At 34.2% G+C, this 20,842-nt stretch overlaps 5 non-coding genes across 5 annotated transcripts; 3 read left to right on the forward strand and 2 right to left on the reverse strand.

The window, feature by feature from the left end:
• The first annotated feature begins 6,063 nt into the window (after positions 1-6,063).
• Trnas-aga (transfer RNA serine (anticodon AGA)) lies at positions 6,064-6,145 on the forward strand. Its single transcript has one exon. It is a non-coding gene; the product is annotated as a tRNA-Ser (tRNA).
• Positions 6,146-8,090: 1,945 nt separating this feature from the next.
• Trnas-aga (transfer RNA serine (anticodon AGA)) lies at positions 8,091-8,172 on the forward strand. Its single transcript has one exon. It is a non-coding gene; the product is annotated as a tRNA-Ser (tRNA).
• A 660-nt stretch (positions 8,173-8,832) lies between these two features.
• On the reverse strand, positions 8,833-8,914 carry Trnas-aga (transfer RNA serine (anticodon AGA)). The gene has a single exon. It is a non-coding gene; the product is annotated as a tRNA-Ser (tRNA).
• A 10,285-nt stretch (positions 8,915-19,199) lies between these two features.
• Trnas-aga (transfer RNA serine (anticodon AGA)) lies at positions 19,200-19,281 on the forward strand. Its single transcript has one exon. It is a non-coding gene; the product is annotated as a tRNA-Ser (tRNA).
• A 663-nt stretch (positions 19,282-19,944) lies between these two features.
• On the reverse strand, positions 19,945-20,026 carry Trnas-aga (transfer RNA serine (anticodon AGA)). Its single transcript has one exon. It is a non-coding gene; the product is annotated as a tRNA-Ser (tRNA).
• Positions 20,027-20,842: the final 816 nt, after the last annotated feature.

A 20,842-nucleotide genomic window follows, 5' to 3' on the forward strand; every position in this document is an offset into this window, starting at 1 on the left:
TTACTGATATTGGGCGAAGGGATGCTGCAAGGAACTTTAAGTAATGCCTACAGTACACCGAATGAGGTGCACTGACGGCACTATCCCCCTACGGGGCAACCATTGAACTTGATAACTGGAGGCTGACAAGGAGTAAATTAACATGTTATTTTTTCTAACACTTCCAAACTAAAGTCAGGGGAGTTTTTCTTCTATATTTAGTTAATATATGAAAATTATCCAAGATTCTTTTCATGGCTTTTTACTTTCCATACGGAAATGAGCTCTTGCTTTTCGAAATTCAACACATGTATCATTCCCTTGGAGTAATCTCAAAAGGCATGTACTGCACATTCTGCTTCATCTCCTCCGAGATGCGATAATCCCTTTAATATTTCACTTTCCTTTGATGAGGCAGATTCTGCCGTCAGCTTTCCTCGACCTTCAGATGATATCTTAGGCCCTCGGACAACACACGTCACAAAGTCTCTATCTAATCAAAAGTATCACAACTAGATTCTTCCAGATCAAAAGTCAAATATTTATCATAGAGGTTTCAAATATTCCTGGTTCTATTTTACATATATTTCTGCTCAGTTTCCCTTTGCGCTGTACTGGAGCATAGGCCTTCCGTGTAATCACACTATAGGGGGTTTCTATGATTTTTCCAAACAAATGTTGTCAGTGGAGGTTGCAACTGCGTCAACTGTGCCAAGATGGTAACATCAAAGGGTCCAGGGGTATTTGAATCCTTGCAGGTATTAGTCATAGAGGATGGAGAGAGAAAAAAGAAAAATTAAGCCTGAAAACCTTAAAAAGATGTCGTCAGCCTTTCATGGAGTTGATTCTTCCACCATTGGCACAAGTGAGAACAGACTCCCAAATGTCCGCGTCCCTACCCTACCCTACCCTACCCTACCCCACAGGGGATGGCACAACATGATTAGAGTGGCCCAAGTGTGAGCCAAGCCCGCTTGAAAGAACAGAGTATTAAAAGAACACAATCATCCCCACCGTATTCATATCACAGGCAAACAGGATAGAATGCCTAGAGTCCTCTCCCCAGAACCAGATGCCCCTGGAACCAGTGGGTCCAGCCCCACAGAACAGCTCCGGCCTTGAGCTGTTAATGTGATATCTCTCAGGTTCAAACATTGTCAGGTTCAATAAATTTGAGAAAATATGGAAGATTCCACAAAATTAATCCAAAGAAATATATAATGATATAAGCGTGTCTGTGGACTCAAACCAGGGAACAAATTCCCGGGGTTCAAGAGCCCCCCGCCACGTCAAGGTGGTCCCAAGTTGGTGTAGGGGGGTGGGGCCCGATTGGAGAGTAAACGGTTAATTAAATCGCTTATAAGAAGCAAATCGAAGCTAAAGTAAAAAAAAAAAATCTTTATTCCTGATCAGATTGTCTGAAGAGATAAAGAAGAATAGACGATTCAAAGTCTAAATAAAAAACCTCTGCAAATAAGGCCATTGACTTTTACAGAAATATATATATAATCATATACACATATATGTTACATATATACATTAATGTAAATAAATTCTTCTGTTAAAACAGGATACGTTTCAAGTATAAAAGGCCCATTAAATCTCTGGTTTAAACCTATGACCCATATTTCGGTGGACTGACTCCCACCCTTATCAAGCAGTGTAAGGCGGGAGTCAGTCCACCGAAATATAGTCCTTAGCTTTAAACCAAAGTGTTTTAATGGGCCTTTTATACTTGAGACGTATCCTGTTTTAACAGAAGAATTTATTTCCATTTATGTAAAATTGTAACATACATATGTGTATGTTTATATGTATATTTCTATAAAAGTCAATGGCATTATTTGCAGAGATTTTTTATTTAGACTTTGAATCGTCTATTCTTCTTAATCTCTTCAGGCAATCTGATCAGGAATAAAGATTTTTTTTTTACTTTAGCTTCGATATATTATAACCTATATATATATAACAATATTAATATATATATATATATTTATATAATATATATATGTTATATATATATACTATATATATAACTTATATTTATTATAAATATGTACATACCTTAATATAATATAGTATTCATATATATATATATATGATATCATATCAACCCTTATCAATATACATATTTCTAAAGACGGAAAAATTATATTATATTATTCTATTACTGAAATTAATTTTATATATATATACTACTATATATATAGATTATTAACAATATAAACATATATAAAAAATATATAGAAAAATGACAAAGTTATGAAATATTTAAAGTGCACTGGGGGTAGACTTAACATGGCAATAGATAAACAAAAATTTAAAGAATGTACGCAAAAACAACAAATTAAAAACGCTACATAGGCGTGGAGGTGGGCGTTTACTGAAGAGCGACTAGAGGACCATGATTCATTTGGGTTGGAATTTCACCAATAATAATAAAATCGTCATTAACTGGAATTTTACATTTTTTGCTACGTTTACGTAAACTGGCTGCTCAGGATTTGATAGAGAATATCCATTACTGAAACTATCTCCCTTTCAACAGGCTATGAACACCCTAATCACCCTCTGAGAACCCACGTTAAATTCCATATGTATATACGTATATATATTATAGATAATATATATATATATATATATATGTATACTATATATATATATATGATATTATATATATATTGTGACAAAGTGCCAAGTATCTGTTTACTACACTTACCATTCATTAATTGTTACCTCACAACAGCCAGACACCTGCACCTTCATCACAGGTACTAAATTAATCAAATTAGTTAAAGGGCATCACTCCACCAACAACTTTAAAAGTCTAATTATTTCCCTGATTTCAGAAGTCTAAGTACTTCCCTGGTTCTAACTCACTTCAAGTAAATTGAAGGAAAACAGCTCAATTACCACTCTGTTTCTACCTTAAGCATATCATAATTATACTGGTGAAAAAGAAAACACAAAAATTTTAAATACAAAAATTTATTATTAAACTCAAAAATTTATAAGTGAAATTCACAATATCAGAGAAAATTACTGTTACTTGAAAACAAAGCAAAGTTTAGTTAATTCTTGAATGAATTAATTAAAATTAAATCAAAATTAATTTATCACAAAATTCAAGAGAATTAATTCAATCAAAATTCAAAAGTGTTAGGTAATAACTAAAAATTGGAAATTAATTCTCGTGTTATACAGCACTAAAACTTGAAAAGAATTCTAAGTAAATACAAATTAATTCACGTGTTAAATTCAATTAAATGTGCAATGATTAATTAGTGAAAATTAAGTCAACCAAATTGTGAATGCAAATGAAAACACAGAAAAAGGTGTAAAACACCAAAATTGTAAAAAGTACTAATCACACAGAACATAAAATAAAAACGCACACTTCAGCAAGAAAATGGATAAATGTACAAAAAGAAAAAAAACACTTCAATAAGAAAAATGGATAAATGCACAAAAAATCACTTCAAATGAAACAAACACAAAACATAAAAATTTGCAATGTAAAAATTTAAACTTGTTTCATGAAACCACTGTAACTATTAGTTGCAACTAACAAATTTATAGTAATACTTTACTGGTACCAATTTTCTTTTACTTCACTTAACTCCAAAAATTTCACCACACAATTCACAATATTTCTCAAAAGAAAAGGTACCGTTACACACTTGTACAATGTTTGTTCAGATTCCACAAAAAGCACTAAATAATACTAAATAACTCCAAGAAATCCGAAATCTAAAAGTTACGAGTGACCAATATACGTTATGTTAATATGAAATCAAAAGTGGCGTGCGAGAGAGAGAGAGAGATCTAAACGCTACGAGGATCTAAGTCTGAATGAATCTTTTTTTTCATACGGAAGCTGGACTGTGGATTTTGCACAAAACGTTTGGGCATGCGAAAGATGATGCAATCTTTCTAGAAGCTTCTAATATGATATAACTTTACAGAAAAATCGTGAAATCGTCACATGGTTATTGACAAAGAAGTACGCATCTGAAACTAGTCATGTACGTAGCATGCTCTCTACATGTTCCAAACAGAAGTCGAGCGAGTAAGATTGATTAAGATTGACATGTTATGAAAACAAAACGGAGACTCGAGTTACTCTAATCAAACGTGTTGACAGGTTTCCAAAACAATTTCTATCTTGGAACAGACAAAATTAATCTATCTCTCTTCACATTCTACGTTATATTAACTTTTACATTATGTTATGTGTAATCTGAACATACATTTTTAGACATTCTATAACTCTAAGCTAAGGAATCAGAAAATGTTGCAAAACTCTTTTCTAACATTCTATACATTCAAAGAGAAGATATATGCATTATAAAAGTAGCAGCATATATATATATATATATATATATATATATATATATACACATATATATATATATATATATATGTATATATATATATATATATATATATATATATATATATATATATATAAATGTATATATATGAGAGAGAGAGAGACAGATTACAGAATTGCAGCTGTTTGATCTTTTCATCCTGAGTCCTCACAAATGAGATTTATTCCTAAAAAACTTATATATTCAGATATACTATAAACGAACGTTCGGCATTCGAATAAAGGGCAGTATGATTCAGTCAGCATTTATTCAGAGCTAGTGCTTTGATAGCCTAAAAGGAAAACTTATAGACATGATTCTATGAATAGTAAAACAAAACAAAAAAATTTTTTTACATTAACCACTATAATACTGCAAGAACCTAGGAGGTTTTGGGAAAAATATCTTAACTCTTAATCTTTGAGCAATTCGCAATTTATTACGTTTTGCATATGAATAGGGGACATAAGTACGTCCCCCGAAGGTTGTGACTTTCGAGGGGTCAGAGACGTCTGGTCACCCTAAAGTCTATATCAGAGGACACGAATGGTCAAAAACGACCTTTAAATCGAACAATGGAGTGAATTGTGAGTGGATTGATAGGAATAAGTTAAACATTTAATATACCAAAGTATTTTTGTACAATGTTTGTAAATTCGGCCGTAAAGGAATCATCGTGCAAATATGGGAATCGGCGGAATCGGCCGTAAATAGGAAACTTAGAAACATTAATTTCATTGGTGCTATTACAAAACTATTAAGAACCCTGTAAATTACCCTGTTGACGAGCTTTGTGGGAAAGCAGTTATCGGTAAAAATATGTTAAAAGAAAGGTAATTTCCTTATGAAAGACATACCAGTCAGACGTGTAAGGGAGACAGCTCTAAATCTACAGGAGTAAAAATAAAAGCTATGAAAACTGATCCTCAAATATGTATGCCTTTTTTTTTAAATAGTAGTATTAAAAATTATTGTTTTCTCGAAAGACTTCTACATCTAAAAGCGAAAGACGGTCGTTCACTTTCGTTTAAACTTAAGAATTGTATGATACGAGTTAAATTCCAAGGATGAATCAATCAAAACTACGCCTGAAAAGGGTGACGGTATCGTCAACATATTTTTCATAAAACAATGGGCAGAAGGACAAAGGGTACTCATCTAAAACGTGCTCTTCCAGCGAGCACAACAAAATATTGGAAAAGGTTGGGCCTAATGGAGTCCCCATAGCCACGCCCTCCACTTGTCTATATAAAATTATTAAAAATAAAGTTGGTGTCCAGCACCGCCATTTCTAAAAGAGATTTAAAAGCAGAACTGTTAAGATTATGAAAACATGGATGAGGTTGGGGAAATAATTTGTCTAAAATTATGTTAATTGTTTCCCTAACAGAACATTAGTAAAGAGGGATTCCACATCTTGGATCACCATAAATGTATCAGATTCTTGGGTGAGTATTGACTGCGGCCTCGGGTCAAGGCACTCGCCACATCGCTCCACAAGACACAACGCGGAGGTCATTCACTGACCTGAGGTAAATTTTATTTTCATTATGGGGCTAAGGATCACCTTCATCTCTGCGTAAAGCAGCTTACTGGTTTTATAAACTTGAATCGCCATTTGCCAATGCACTATAGCGAGGCAGTCTTCATTAAGTCAGCTTTTCAAATTTAAATTATAATAATTATTGATATAGGATCGTTTTATGTACATGCAGTGATGGCCGAGTGGTTAAGGCGTCTGACTAGAAATCAGATGGGATCTTCCCGCGTAGGTTCGAATCCTACTCACTGCGAAATGTGAAAGTTTTAAAAAGAAAATTGCGAAGAGGAATGTGCCAACAACTGAAACTAGGCGTGAAATCTCCGCAGACTTCTCAATTACAGCGTAGCACGTCATTGCTGCCAAGGTGATCATCGCAGTTTCACCGCTGTTTATGGTACAAGCGTAATAAACAATGACTGCTGAAATAGCTAAATTAGCTTATTTCAGCATGATAGAGTGGAGGACTAAGACACGAATTTTATATCACTACCGAAATGAAACAAATTATACCTTCATTTTCTTTAAAGGGATGAAATGTTCTTGCTCATGAAATATTGCATATTTCCTCAGGTGATTAGATAACCCTAGACCCCCGTCCTACTCTCTCTCTCTCCCCCCATAATATATAATGCCTTGAATATCTTACCGTAGACAATAGCATAACATCCGTTTCTAGTCCCATAGCCAAATGACTAACATTCGTGGCTACGCATTATTACTTAGCTGTTCAACGTCGTTGTTACAGCAGCTCTCATTTTTAGATGCAGTTAATCTTAAGATTTCATAAACATTTCATTTCCCACCTTAGGATATTCTTCCATCTTTGTTTCACTTGATGCATCTTCATGGAAAAATGCTCGTTGCAATAAAGTATTCACCATTTACACTGCTTTTCCAAACGAGATCATTTTCTACACGGGATCATCCCACGTAGGTCCGAATCCCACTATATGTGAATATCGACGTAGGATTTGATATGAAGAGCTATGATAACTATCTCTAAAGTACTTGAACCATTAGGGACTGGTTGGTGGGGTAACTTTGCCATTCCTTTGACTGAATGATCATGATTTCAATAAGTCCTGTTGTAATCACTGGACTTAAAAGCTAACGATGCAATATAATGCAAATAAGCTAACATCCAAGTTTTAGTATAAAAAAAATCGTATTACCATATGTTCGATCATGCAAAAATGAATTAACGACGCGTCACAAGATCCAACTCGTCGATATTCGTTAATAAATTAACATCAGCTTTTGTGACTGATTACTATATTCACTTTTTCAGTGTTTCTACAACAACTTAAAACCTAATTTTACATCGCCCCTCCTCACCTTCTCTCTCATTGGAGTACCGGTTACGTAAAACATCGGGAACCAATTCAAGCCCTATTTAATGTCTCATCTCGCACTTGGAATTTTTTTTTTTTTTTTTTTTTTTTTTGGTGACAAGTCATTGCGCTGACGATTTAATATTCCTTATTCAATGTGATAAAGGAAATACGTAGATAATCGGTATGATATATATATATATATATATATATATATATATATATATATATATATATATATATATATATATATATATACATTACAACGAGTCACTTTTGTGCACAAAAATCTTGTTAGGATTCAAGTTAACTTTTATTGTCCTTTTCCGATTTTGTGGAATATAAATAGTGAGCTTTTATTACCTTTATTACCCATTATTACTCAAAATATTTGAAATTTTCTAATAATCTGAGCATTAATCCTTCAAGGTAAAATTAAGCGATGGTATCACGTTTCCTTTCTTGAATATTTCATTTTTTCATAATCTTCTTCAACTTTTTACTCCATTTATTGTTCCAATACTTTTATATTAACACATGATTATGTTTCTTTTGTATACATAGGGAGTTATCAACATATGGATTCCAAAAATAATCATGCTTCCCCAACTAACATGCAAAACCCGCAAAGAATATAAAAACTGAATTCTGTAAGAAGACTGAAAGTTGTGATTGCTTCAGTCTTTTATATCATCCACCTAATACATAACCTTATTCATAGCAAACAACTGTTCAATACTATCTTCTTTACAACCACACAGTTACAAAAATACTCTCATTGCATGCAGTAGCTGCTGGAAATATATTTGTCACAGCCAATTTACAGGTCAGCAGTATCCACATTAATACCTAAACGTTTTCTATGCAGTGATGGCCGAGTGGTTAAGGCGTCTGACTAGAAATCAGATGGGATCTTCCCGCGTAGGTTCGAATCCTACTCACTGCGAATTTCGGGGGAAGTTTTAATAATAAAATTTCCTGGATAGGTAGTGGATAGTCTTGTAATTACGTGTTGAAGTTAATTGAAATTGTTCAAGGGAATTGTTTAAATTAGGTATCACTGACCAAGAAATAATGCTAAACCTCAGAGCCCACTGGTTTCCAATGAAATCATAGAATATTTGAATATCACTCGTTTAAGCAAATTCAGTCATTGCAACCCTGGGAAATAGTTATGGTTTGTTTACCCGAGACAAAAGAGCTGGGAAAATACCAAGGTATGAGCTAAAGACCAGCAGCAGAATTTCCTGCAAGTGCTGCTTGTCTTTAGCTCATACCTTAGGGTTTTCCCAGCTCTTTTGTTTCGGATAAACAAACCATAGTATTTTCCAAAATTGTAATTACTGAATTTGCTTAAACGAGTGATATTCAAATATTTTACAATTACATTGAAAACCAGTGGGCTCTGAGGTTTAGCATTACTTTGGTACATCCCGTACCTCCGGACTCAAGTGTAGGATCTTGATAGGGTTTGGTTTCTTGGTCAGGTATACCTAATTCTAACAATTTCCCTTGAACCATTTCAATAAATTAATTTCAACACTTAATCACAAGACTATCCACTACTTATTCCAGGAATTTTATTATTAAAAGTTTCCCTGAAATTCGCAGTGAGTAGGATTCGAACCTACGCGGGAAGATCCCATCTGATTTCTAGTCAGACGCCTTAACCACTCGGCCATCACTGCATAGAAAATGTTTTGGTGTTAATGTTAATGCTGCCTGTCTGTAGCTGTCTGTAACAAAAAAATTTCCAGCAGCCACTGCATGCAATGAGAGTATTTTTGTACGTAACTGTGGTTGTAAAGAAGATAGTATTCAAACGTTGTTCACTATGAATAAGGCTATATATTAGGTGGATGATTTGAAGGACTGAAGCAACCACAACTTTGTCTTCTTACAGAATTCAGTTTTTATATTCCTTTTGGGTTTTGCATGTTAGTTGGGGAAGCATGGATAAGAACTCTGAGAAGGGAGGTTGGAGATTTTGGGAAGCATTGGTTAATTATCACAGTTGCCCTTTCTGTCACGCAGCACTGAAGGTGAGGATGGGAGATAAAATGTAAAGTATGTGTTGTGGATAACAATGCACACTACTAGCTGTCAGTACTTGAACTTGAAAATATGGTTGATGGACAACAGTAAGGATTATCAAAATCTTGACCTTTTTTTATGGTATAAAGGAACCCACAGAAGTAGGAATGTGTCTAGTTTGCCTTGACCAGAAGTTTAGAAATCGCTTCTCGCTCTCCGCAATCAAAATCTTCCGCCTCGGCGTCTGTAACTCCTTTGACCTCCTCTCTCTCGGAAATCTCTCTTTCTCTCGTCTCTCTCTCTCTCTCTCTCTCTCTCTCTCTCTCTCTCTCTCTCTCTCTCTCTCACTCGATTGTCTTTATCTTTCATACACCCAACAGCTGGCCCACGCCCCATACGTTTAATTTTTTCAGAGATTGGAACACCTTTCTTATTTCAGTTGGGTGAGTTTTCAGGCTTGAAAAGTAGTATCAATTTGTTTTTCGTGCATCCCATAAAATATCTTTCCTCTGTGTCTGGCTGGGGCTATAAACATACTTATAACAAAAGTGAAAATATTAACTATAATATGATATTCTAATGATTACAATAATACTAGCAATAATAATTATTAAAATAAGAGATCGATGGTGATTTCCAAATTATGTCTCAGTGTTATAAGAACAAGGGGACAAAAGGAAATCTGATATATCACAAGGTCAAGGAACAAGAGGTCAAATCTATTAAGTGTTTGTCTCAGGTTTTGGCATGGATTCGCCTTCTGCTCTCTAGTGAAACTTAAATTACTTTATAAATTTTTTTAAGTTTTCAGTGCTCTAGTGACTGAACAGTCCAGGCTTCTGACTCGAAGTTAAATGGGATCTTTCTGTGCCCATCTGCATCCTGGTCAATGTGAATTGTAGCACTAAGGCCAATCCCTTGGTATCAGTGTACATGACATTTTCTCAACTTTTTGCAGTGAGTGGGATTCAAACCTACGAGGGAAGATCCCATCTGATTTGGTTCAATAGTTGAATGTAGCACTTAAGGGCCAATCCCTTGGTACACGTGTACATGACTTTTTAACCTTTTTGCAGGGAGTGGATTCAAAACCTACGAGGGAAGATCCCATCTGATTTCTACTCATCTTTAACCACTCGGCCATCACTGCACGGAAAAGTCACTCGCAATCAACTAGCTTACATGGCAAAAACATAATAAAAGGCCAAAATAATAGAAAATTATCCCAATCAAATCACTTATGGCTGCTTATGTTGCATAAAATGCTTTCTGCTGTTCTCGATTAAAGTTACGAGTGTAGCCATATTCTCACAACAGCACTATATTTCTGTCACAGTCTTACAAGCAATAAATATAAAATTTCTTAATATACATTATTAAAAAAAAATTAAGCATATACAAAGCAAATTTACAAACAACTACATCCATTCACAATCTACATTTAGGTTCAAAATCCTTTACATGAATTTTTAACCATTCCGGGAAAACAGTGGGCACCACAAATGGAAGACCTAAACCTACATAGATGAGAACTAAGAGGTGGGAGGGTTGAGACGAGCGGAGATTTGTAGAAGAGAAAGTACACTGACGTATAATGAGTAGAAGAATTTCACAAAGGTGATTTTTGGTGCACGACCTTGAAAGCAATGATGATGTCTTGTTTAATATATTTAAGAAAAAACAAAACCAAGACAGGACATGAATCACAAACTAAGTTCTCTCTCTCTCTCTCTCTCTCTCTCTCTCTCTCTCTCTCTCTCTCTCTCTCTCTCAATATTCAAGTGGACTACGAACATACGTTTTATAAAGCATAATCATGTGTTCAGCTTTTCTTGTTTTGAAGTGCCGTAACAACATTCCCATTTTTGCTTTACATTTTGCCAATAGAATTGCCATTTGATCATTGCATAACATGTTCCTATTCATCATCACACCAAGGTCTTTAACTGCTTCCATATTTGTGATTGTCTCATTATTAGGTCCCCTATATGCATATAGCTTTCCTTCTCTGTCTCCATAATTTATTGATTCAAATTTATCAGAGTTAAATACCATCCTATTTACCTCTGCCCAATCATATACTTTGTTAAGGTCTCTTTGTAGGGCGTTCCTATCTTCATCACAAGTAATTTCTCTACTTATTCTTGTGTCATCGGCGAAACTACTCACTACCGAGTCCTTACCATTACTGTCTATGTCTGCAATCATAATAACAAACAGCAATGCAGCTAACACCGTACCTTGTGGCACACCGGATATTACCTTAGCTTCATCCGATTTCTCATCGTTTGCAATAACTATCTGTTTTCTGTTGTGTAAAAATTCTTTTAACCATCTTCCTACTTTATCCACTATATTATGTTTTCTAATTTTCTTCGCTAATATATTATGGTCTACCTTGTCAAAAGCTTTTGCAAAGTCAAGATAAACCACATCTGTTTCATTTCCGCTTTTCATATTTTTGTTTATGTTCTCATGGGGCACTAACAGTTGGGTTTGTGTACATTTTCCGGGTACAAAACCATGTTGTCCTATATTAAACAAATTATTTTTGATTAAATGTTTCATAATATTTTTCTTCATTACCCTTTCATACACTTTCATTATATGTGATGTTAGACTTTCAGGCCTATAATTACTTGCCTCTAGTCTTGATCCACTTTCGAAAGTAGGGGTAATATATGCTAATTTGTGCTCATCATATATCTTGCCTGTATCTACACTTTAATATTGCAAGGGGCTTTGCGATAGAATAAACTACTTTCTTTAACAAAATGGCAGGGACACCATCTAGTCTGGCTCCTGCTCCATTTTTAATTTCATTAATAGCCTGCACAATATCGGCTTCATTGATATCTATGTCTGATAAATATTCACTATTTTCATCCCTTATTTCTGTATCATTATCTTCATTATCAATTCTAGGGGTAAAGTCTCTCTTATATCTTTCTGCCAATATGTTGCATATTTTCTTTTTTTCATTCGTTAATCTCCCTTCAATTCTTTATTCATCTTTATCGCATACGAGTACGATAGTTTGAGGTTTTGCTTGATATTTACTAGAGTTTTTTCTTCCAAGTCCCATTTTTCATTTTATTTTGATTGTATAATCTTTTGTTCTGCATTTTCTATCTTACTTTTTAGTTCCATCACTTTCCAAGCATTTTTTTCTTTTGCAAGACCTTTTTTCCACTTTCTGATTTTCTGGAACAAGAACCTTCTGTCTCTTGGTATGTATGACCGATGTTTACATTTTTTCTTCGGTATATATTTATCCACTATTTTCTCTAATATTTTATATAATATCTCCGTATTTACCTGTATATCATCACTTACGAAAATGTTATCCCAGTCTTTGTTTAATTCTTAATTTAGTTCTGACCATTTTATATTTTTACAGTAGAAATTGTATTTTCCATATCCTTCCCACTTTTTCATCTCTTGCTTATCTGTTTTCACTTGCTTTGGAATGGACTATTAATTCTATGACATTATGGTCTGAAATACTCACATTATGGACTATTATTTCTTTAACATAATTCACCTCGTTCACAAATACTAGGTCTAAAGTATTTTCCTTTCTTGTTGGCAGGTGATTTATTTGTTGAATGTTATATTCTAATAGCTTTTCGAATTGCCTCTTATCTTCTGCACTACTATTACTCTCTTTTTATATGTATAAATACAACCACAATCTCCTATTCGTTCTTTCCAATCTACAAAAGGAAAGTTAAAGTCTCCGGATAGGAAAATAGTCCAGTCTGTGATTTCTACATATATCATCCAATTTTTCTATTTTTTTGTCAAACTCTTTAGTATTAGGGGGTCTGTATATTACAATGTTCATTAATTTTTTCAGATTCAAATTCAACCGCTGTTAGTTTACATTCTGAGTTACTATATTTCTCATATATTTTTCCTTGTTTTATGTCTTTCCCATATATCGTGGTTCCCCCTTGATTCCTATTTTTTCTATCTGATCTATAAGTTTGGAACCCTTTTATTTGATTATCATTACCAGTCTTTGGGAATACCAGGTTTCACGTATATTCATTATATCTATTTTCTTTTCAATTTGGGTTAGTTCTTCTAAGAACTCTATTTTTCTTTTTGAGTTACTCGTAACTAAACCCTGCACATTCATCACTATGATGGTTTGCGTGTTATCTCCTTCATTTAATATGGGTAATAATAAGGATTTTCCCACGTCTCTTTCCTGTTCTGGTATGTTGTTCTTTTCTTTATTTCCAGAAATTCTGACATTTAAAAAAATCCAACTTTTCCAATATATTTGATCTTCCTTCATCATAATTATTCATTTTGTGTATGAATCTGCAATTTTCTCAGTATCTGCACCATCCCCTAGCATCGTATATACAGTATTTGTCTCTTGGGCTGTATCTTGGAGCTGATGGTTGCAAATTCTTTGCTGACACTAACTTAGCGCGGTGATGGCTTGCTTTTTTTCCTTCACCTCACGTTCTTTGTTCCTTTCTTTATTTTTCTTTTCTATTTTGGATTTAATTATTTAATTGATTATTTGATTTTGATTCATGGCTACAGGGTGCATATATTTACATTTTTTGTTGAACTTACATCCTTTTCCTTCTTTTAGGTTTTTGCAGGTTTTTGGATGTAGATCTCTGCATTCATCCTCATAGTTGTCTAGGTAGGCACATTTACCATAGATTTCATAATTGTGACAGACCTTGGGATGTTTGAGGCAACATCTTTCACCGAATCTGCAACTCCCTCTTTTCAAAAGGAGGCAGACTTTGTCTTTCTTTTCTATTTTTTCTAGCTTTTTCCCATCAGTATGCAGATCTAGGTAAAGCCTCTTTGGGATTTTATTTTGTGTTGTCATGTCGTAATTTATTTCTTCGTATGTATGCTGCTTGATTGCCCCACATGTAGTATCTATGTGTATCTCAGCATCCATACTCTTGTCTTGCTCTTTTTTTTCATTATTTTTTTTCTCTCATTTCAGTTTTTTTTCTTCTTTTCCATTTTCCTCTTCTTCTAAAAGCATGCAAACTGTGTAAGGTGTGGTATAGCATAGTCAGTCCACAAAACCTAATCAGAAAATGTTCTGCATGCAACATTCCCACGCATCCTCAATGTGCTGAAGTCATGCAAAATATGAATAAGGATACCAGAGTATTTTGCTCAATATGTCTCTCATGGATAGACAATGTTATTAAATCAAGACTTAATGTGCAAATAGTAGAGGATGAAGAAGAAAAGGAAGAGGAAGAAGAAGATATGGAAGAGAAGAAAACAAAACTGAGATGACAGAAAAAATAATGAAAACAAAGAGCACCCTGTAGCCATGAATCAAAATCAATTAAATAATCAATTAAATAATTAAATCCAAAATAGAAAAGAAACAAATAAAGAAAGGAACAAAGAACATGAGGTGAAGGAAAAAAGCAAGCTATCACCGCGCTATGGAGTGTCAGCAATGAATTTGCAACCATCAGCTCCAAGATACAGCTCAAGAGACAAAAACTGTATATATGATTCTAGGGGATGGTGCAGATACAGAGAAAATTGCAGATTCAGACACAAAATGAATAATTATGATGAAGGAAGATCAAATATATTGGAAAAGTTGGATTTTTTTATGTAAGTATTTCTGGAAATGAAGAAAAGAACAACATACCAGAACAGGAAAGAGACGTGGTAAAATCCTTATTATTACCCATGTTAAATGAAGGAGATAACACGCAAACCATCAAAGTGATGAATGCACAGGGTTTAGTTACGAGTAACTCAAAAAGAAAAATAGATTTCTTAGAAGTACTAACCTAACCCAAATTGAAAAGAAAATAGATATAATGAGTATAAGTGAATCCTGGTATTCCCAAGAGACTGGTAATGATGATCAAATAAAAGGGTTCCAAACTTACAGATCGGTTAGAAAAAATAGGGATCAAGGGGGAACCGCAATATATGGGAAAGACATAAAACAAGGAAAAATATATGAGGAATATAGTAACTCGGAATGTGAATTAATAGCGGTAGAATTTGAATCTGAAAAATTAATGAACATAGTAATATATAGACCCCTAATACTAAAAAGTTTAACATAATAATAGAAAAATTGGATGATATATGTAGAAATCACAAGGACTGGACTATTCTCTTATCCGGAGACTTTAACTTTCCTTTTGTAGATTGGAAAGAACGAATAGGAGATTGTGATTGTATTTATACATATAAAAAAGACAGTAATAGTAGTGTAGAAGATAAGAGGCAATTCGAAAAGCTATTAGATATGCTACTAGAATACAACATTCAACAAATAAATCACCTGCCAACAAGAAAGGAAAATACTTTAGACCTAGTATTTGTGAACGAAGTGAATTATGTTAAAGAAATGAGAGTCCATAATGCGAGTATTTCAGACCATAATGTCATAGAATTAATAGTCCATTCCAAAGCAAGAGAAAACAGAGATAAGCAAGAGATGAATGGAAAATACAACTTCTACAGTAAAAATATAAAATGGTCAGAACTAAATTAAGAATTAAACATAGATTGTGATAACATTTTCATAAGTGATGATATATAGGTAAATACTGAGATATTATATAAAATATTAGAGAAAATAGTGGATAAATATATACCAAGGAAGAAAAGTAAACATCAGTCATGCATACCAAGAGACAGAAGTATCTTGGTCCGGAAAATCAGAAAGTGGAAAAAAGGTCTTGCAAAAGAAAAAAAAAATGCATGGAAAGTGATAGAACTAAAAAGTAAGATAGAAAATGCAGAACAAAAGATTATACAATCAAAAGAAAATAAAAAACAGGACTTGGAAGAAAAACCTCTAGTAAATATCAAGCAAAACCTCAAACTATAGTACTTGTATGCAAAAAAGATGAATAAAGGAAGAATAGAAATAGGCCCTCTAAGAATTGAAGGGAGATTAACGAATGAAAAAAAGGAAATATGCAACATATTGGCAGAAAGATATAAGAGGGAATTTACCCCTAGAATTGATAATGAAGATAATGATACAGAAATAAGGGATGAAAATAATGAATATTTGTCAGACATAGATATTAATGAAGCCGATATAGTGCAGGCTATGAATGAAATTAAAAATGGAGTGGCAGCTGGACCTGATAGTGTCCCTGCTATTTTGTTAAAGAAAGTAGTTTGTTCTATCGCAAAGCCCCATGCAATATTATTAAGGCAAAGTGTAGATGCAGGCACGATTTATGATGAGCACAAATTAGCATATATTACCCCTACTTTCAAAAGTGGATCAAGACTAGAGGCAGGTAATTATAGGCCTGTGAGTCTAACATCACATATTATGAAAGTGTATGAAAGGGTAATGAAGAAAAATATTATGAAACATTTAATCAAAAATAATTTGTTTATTATAGGACAACATGGTTTTGTACCCGGAAAATGTACACAAACCCAACTGTTAGTGCCCCATGAGAACATAAACAAAAATATGAAAAGCGGAAATGAAACAGATGTGGTTTATCTTGACTTTGCAAAAGCTTTTGACAAGGTAGACCATAATATATTAGCGAAGAAAATTAGAAAACATAATATAGTGGATAAAGTAGGAAGATGGTTAAAAGAATTTTTACACAACAGAAAACAGATAGTTATTGCAAACGATGAGAAATCGGATGAAGCTAAGGTAATATCCGGTGTGCCACAAGGTACGGTGTTAGCTGCATTGCTGTTTGTTATTATGATTGCAGACATAGACAGTAATGGTAAGGACTCGGTAGTGAGTAGTTTCGCCGATGACACAAGAATAAGTAGAGAAATTACTTGTGATGAAGATAGGAACGCGCTACGAAGAGACCTTAACAAAGTATATGAATGGGCAGAGGTAGATAGGATGGTATAGGGGACCTAATAATGAGACAATCACAAATATGGAAGCAGTTAAAGACCTTGGTGTGATGTTGAATAGGAACATGTTATGCAATGATCAAATAGCAATTCTAATGGCAAAATGTAAAGCAAAAATGGGAATGTTGTTACGGCACTTCAAAACAAGAAAAACTGAACACATGATTATGCTTTATAAAACGTATGCTCGTAGTCCACTTGAATAATGAGAGAGAGAGAGAGAGAGAGAGAGAGAGAGAGAGAGAGAGAGAGAGAGAGACCTTAGTTTGTGATTCATGTCATGCCTTGATTTTGTTTTTTCTTAAATATATTAGACAAGACATCATCATTGCTTCCAAGGCCGTGCACCAAAAATCACCTTTGTGAAATTCTACTACTCATTATACGTCAATGTACTTTCTCTTCTGTAAATCTCCGCTCGTCTCAACACTCCCACCTCTTAATTCTCATCTATGTAGGTTTAGGTCTTCCATTTGTGGTGCCCACTGTTTTCCAGGAATGGTTAAAAATTCATGTAAAGGATTTTGAACCTAAATGTAGATTGTGAATGGGTGCAGTTGTTTGTAACTTTGCTTTGTATATGCTTAAATTCTTTTTAATAATGTATATTAAGAAATTTTATTTGTATTGCTTGTAAGACTGTGACAGAAATATAGTGCTGTTGTGAGAATATGGCTACACTCGTAACTTTAATCAAGAACAGCAGAAAGCATTTTATGCAACATAAGCAGCCATAAGTGATTTGATTGGGATAATTTTCTATTATTTTGGCCTTTTATTATGTTTTTGCCATGTAAGCTAGTTGATTGCGAGTGACTTTTCCGTGCAGTGATGGCCGAGTGGTTAAAGATGAGTAGAAATCAGATGGGATCTTCCCTCGTAGGTTTGAATCCCACTCACAGCAAAAAGTTGAGAAAATGTCATGTACACTGATACCAAGGGATTGGCCTTAGTGCTACAATTCACATTGACCAGGATGCAGATGGGCACAGAAAGATCCCATTTAACCTCGAGTCAGAAGCCTGGACTGTTCAGTCACTAGAGCACTGAAAACTTAAAAAAATTTATAAAGTAATTTAAGTTTCACTAGAGAGCAGAAGGCGAATCCATGCCAAAACCTGGGACAAACACTTAATAGATTTGACCTCTTGTTCCTTGACCTTGTGATATATCAGATTTCCTTTTGTCCCCTTGTTCTTATAACACTGAGACATAATTTGGAAATCACCATCGATCTTTTATTTTATTAATTATTATTGCTAGTATTATTGTAATCATTAGAATATCATATTATAGTTAATATTTTCACTTTATGGGATGCACGAGAAACAAATTAATACTACTTTTCAAGCCTGACTTAAAACTAACCCAACTGAATAAGAAAGATGTTCCAATCTCTGAAAAAATTAAACATATGGGGCGTGGGCCAGCTGTTGGGTGTATGAAAGATAAAGACAATCGAGAGAGAGAGAGAGAGAGAGAGAGAGAGAGAGAGAGAGAGAGAGAGATTTCATAAACTTCTGGTCAAGGCAAACTAGACACATTCCTACTTCTGTGGGTTCCTTTATACCATAAAAAAGGTCAAGATTTTGATAATCCTTACTGTTGTCCATCAACCATATTTTCAAGTTCGAGTACTGATAGCTAGTAGTGTGCATTGTTATCCACAACACATACTTTACATTTTATCTCCCATCCTCACCTTCAGTGCTGCGTGACAGAAAGGGCAACTGTGATAATTAACCAATGCTTCCCAAAATCTCCAACCTCCCTTCTCAGAGTTCTTATCCATGCTTCCCCAACTAACATGCAAAACCCAAAAGGAATATAAAAACTGAATTCTGTAAGAAGACAAAGTTGTGGTTGCTTCAGTCCTTCAAATCATCCACCTAATATATAGCCTTATTCATAGCAAACAACGTTTGAATACTATCTTCTTACAATCATAGTTACAAAAAATACTCTCATTGCATGCAGTGGCTGCTGGAAATTTTTTTGTTACAGACAGCTACAGACAGGCAGCATTAACATTAACACCATAACATTTTCTATGCAGTGATGGCCGAGTGGTTAAGGCGTCTGACTAGAAATCAGATGGGATCTTCCCGCGTAGGTTCGAATCCTACTCACTGCGAATTTCAGGGAAACTTTTAATAATAAAATTCCTGGAATAAGTAGTGGATAGTCTTGTGATTAAGTGTTGAAATTAATTAATTGAAATTGTTCAAGGGAATTGTTAGAATTAGGTATACCTGACCAAGAAACCAAACCCTATCAAGATCCTACACTTGAGTCCGGAGGTACGGGATGTACCAAAGTAATGCTAAACCTCAGAGCCCACTGGTTTTCAATGTAATTGTAAAATATTTGAATATCACTCGTTTAAGCAAATTCAGTAATTACAATTTTGGAAAATACTATGGTTTGTTTATCCGAAACAAAAGAGCTGGGAAAACCCTAAGGTATGAGCTAAAGACAAGCAGCACTTGCAGGAAATTCTGCTGCTGGTCTTTAGCTCATACCTTGGTATTTTCCCAGCTCTTTTGTCTCGGGTAAACAAACCATAACTATTTCCCAGGGTTGCAATGACTGAATTTGCTTAAACGAGTGATATTCAAATATTCTATGATTTCATTGGAAACCAGTGGGCTCTGAGGTTTAGCATTATTTCTTGGTCAGTGATACATAATTCAAACAATTCCCTTGAACAATTTCAATTAATTAACTTCAACACGTAATTACAAGACTATCCACTACCTATCCAGGAAATTTTATTATTAAAACTTCCCCCGAAATTCGCAGTGAGTAGGATTCGAACCTACGCGGGAAGATCCCATCTGATTTCTAGTCAGACGCCTTAACCACTCGGCCATCACTGCATAGAAAACATTTAGGTATTAATGTGGATACTGCTGGCCTGTAAATTGGCTGTGACAAATATATTTCCAGCAGCTACTGCATGCAATGAGAGTATTTTTGTAACTGTGTGGTTGTAAAGAAGATAGTATTGAACAGTTGTTTGCTATGAATAAGGTTATGTATTAGGTGGATGATATAAAAGACTGAAGCAATCACAACTTTCAGTCTAATTACAGAATTCAGTTTTTATATTCTTTGCGGGTTTTGCATGTTAGTTGGGGAAGCATGATTATTTTTGGAATCCATATGTTGATACCAAACAAATCATCTAAGACTCATTGCAATACAGTAAATGCTTTCTGTCATGATTGAGAAAAGTTACAAATGTTGCCTTAACACCAGAATAGAACAATACAGGTATTAAATGTGAATCTTTTTAGGATAAAAATAACTCTCCTTAACATGTATTATTCAAACAAAGAAAAAACAAAAAAATTACAGCACTATTTTGCCACAAAGTCGTACAGGCAAGGAATGTGAATTTTCTAAAGATGAAACATTTTCCAATAATCATTCACATAAACAAAACTTGAGCATATGCACAGCACATTAACACATATATCTACATCCATACATCATCTACATTTGGTCACAGAATCCTTTACATGAATATGTAACCATTCCTGGAGAACAGTCAGCACCACAGGAACTGGAAGACTCAGACCTGCATGGATGAAAACTAAGAAGTGAGAGGCAGGAGATGAGTGGATATTTGTGGAAGTGAAAGCACGTGACTCACAATGAGTAGCTGAATTTCACAACAGTGATTTTATGTT

This window comes from Macrobrachium nipponense, chromosome 24, assembly GCF_015104395.2.
Source record: "Macrobrachium nipponense isolate FS-2020 chromosome 24, ASM1510439v2, whole genome shotgun sequence".
NCBI classification, from domain to species: Eukaryota; Metazoa; Arthropoda; class Malacostraca; order Decapoda; family Palaemonidae; genus Macrobrachium; species Macrobrachium nipponense.